We start from the raw sequence: 2,309 nt of genomic DNA on the forward strand, positions 1-2,309 counted from the left end.
TTACAATCTGAACAGTACTGAACTTTTACACAGTGAGAAATGTGAGGTAGCATGAAGAGGTAAAAAATGGCAGCGGGCCATGGGGCTAAAGTCTGAGAGAATCTAATTATTGTGCTGACAGGAGAAAAAGCATGTTGGGTGGATTATTAGTTTACAGCATTCCTCCTAAAGTGCCTACAACTGCAACACACGAAGTAAAGACGTAGAAGGAAATACAGTCACATGAAGAGCTTGTGACACACATTCTGAAGGAATTGTTGTCATTTTTCTTAAAGTTCACCACCTACAGCTGGATAGCAGACGGCCTCCCCTCCCTGAGCCTGATTCTGCAGGAGGTTTCTTCCTGTCAAAAGGGAGTTTTTCCTTCCCACTGTCACCAAAACACTTGCTCACAGGGGGTCACATGATTTTGGGGGTTTTCTCTGTATGCACTACTGTAAGTTCTAGCTTACAATATAAAGCGCCTAGAGGTGACTGTGATTTGTGATTTGGCCCTGTATGAACAAAACTGAATTGAATTGATTTTAAACTACTGCTTGTAGACAAAAACATTTCTTTTATTCCAACCTGAAACTTTGTCATCAGCAAATACTTGGATGATTAGATAATGAATATGAATTTAATTCAGATCTAAATTGCTGGGCAAACTCTGTGTTAGACCCGTATTGTGTTTCTCGTGCAATGTTTTATGAAGACATCTGCATTTAAATGGAGTGGCTATAATTAGTGTGGCAACACTACAGCTTACAGAGGACCAGCTCCAACCTGAGGACCACCCCTATATATGGAACCAACATGGCTCATTTGCTTCTCTTTGATTCAATCAGCCACAGCAGAGATAATTGAGACTTGCAGTTGTTCTGTGTCTAGCAAGAGAGAAGAAGTAAGCAGCACTGTTCTGCCTTTTGTTTTCTGTAACTGTTTTCACGGACCAGGGAGGCAAGCCCATGTTTTCTGGTTTGTTATTTTCAGGCAGGTCATCTGATCTGGTATTGATGCACATTATATTTTTAAGCAGATAAATTACTTCTCTAAAGAAGAGATGTTACCTCACTCACATTATTCGCAGGTACTTGACCCTCCAGTTTCCATTCAGACTGATGAAGGCATCACCTATAGACATTCTGACTCCAGTCCCTGGCACCAGGTCCACTGAAGACTTTGGTATTCCCACCTTCAATACATGTATACTGGAAGAATTCGTGTTTTGTTTGTTTAAGCGGCAACAGGAAAAAAATACTTTGTAAGAGAATTTAGAGACATGTTGAACAAACTGGAGCCTTACTTTGACAAATTGTACTGGACTTTTCCAATCGGAGACACCCTCTGTTCCCCTGAAAAGTCTGGAACTTGGATAGAATTGAGTTTCTGCTGCATGTCAGCCATGCCCAGTTGCCTGCCTAACAAAATGTAAAGAAAAATAATTTACTGAGCAAACACTGGAGAAATCAGTCCTTTTTGAGCAAGAGGACAGCTTTTACACAAACCTTACCATATTTAAAGCCTTTTTCTGTCAACCTGACCTTTACTCCAGGATTGATGCTTAAGGTTGCGGGGATGAGAGCCCCCAGAACCAGCCAACAGCACAGGAACATCTTCAGATCTGAGCCATGAAGAATAAGAAGACCAAGGAATATTTATACAAGCACAAAAGCAGAAGAAGCTAAGCTTCTGCTTACGAAATCTATGGGGAAAAATCGGAGAGCAATAAAATCCAGCTTCTTCTTTTAGTGACAGTTTACAAGAACATGTACCAATTCAACAGTACTGACATACAGAGCTTAGTGGAGCAGCAATGCAAAGCAGTTTATTTCACCACTTCCTCGGGTTGCTTAGAGTGAAAGAGCTAACGGCCATTGCTCCACATGAGACTGCATAAGATTGAATGACAAATTACATAATGATGAAGTTTAGTTATACAATGACAACACAGTTATCACACACTTAGTTCATGTGTCTCAACATTTAATTTTGTTAACAAATAAACCACAACAGAAAACTACTAACGATTTGTAATCAGAGCTATACAAAAAAGCTCTAACATTAAGTCTTAGAAAAAGTTAAAGACATCTAGCTGTTAAATCGAGAGCACCCTAAATTTAGAGTCACACTGAACATCAAAAGTTATCCTGGTGCTATAGACACCTGAAGATGTTTTAGGTGTATTTGGCAGCAGGTACAGGTGTGACTGTGAACCTGAATGAAACGGTTGCCCATCTTCTAGGAAAGGTGCCCAAACACCATTGCTCTCTCCTAATCCATCCTATTTTTTTCTACTTTTGCTTTTTGGTAGTGTCATTGTTACTGCA

At 40.0% G+C, this 2,309-nt stretch overlaps 1 long non-coding RNA gene across 1 annotated transcript; it reads right to left on the reverse strand.

Annotated features, from left to right (window-relative positions):
• Positions 1-965: 965 nt before the first annotated feature.
• On the reverse strand, positions 966-1,594 carry LOC112432292 (uncharacterized). The gene is made up of 3 exons (XR_013098580.1): positions 1,493-1,594; positions 1,286-1,400; positions 966-1,190 (listed from the first exon to the last, which is right to left on the reverse strand). It is a non-coding gene; the product is annotated as an uncharacterized LOC112432292 (long non-coding RNA).
• Between the last annotated feature and the right edge of the window lie 715 nt (positions 1,595-2,309).

Source organism: Maylandia zebra, linkage group LG5 (genome assembly GCF_041146795.1).
Source record: "Maylandia zebra isolate NMK-2024a linkage group LG5, Mzebra_GT3a, whole genome shotgun sequence".
NCBI lineage: Eukaryota > Metazoa > Chordata > Actinopteri > Cichliformes > Cichlidae > Maylandia > Maylandia zebra.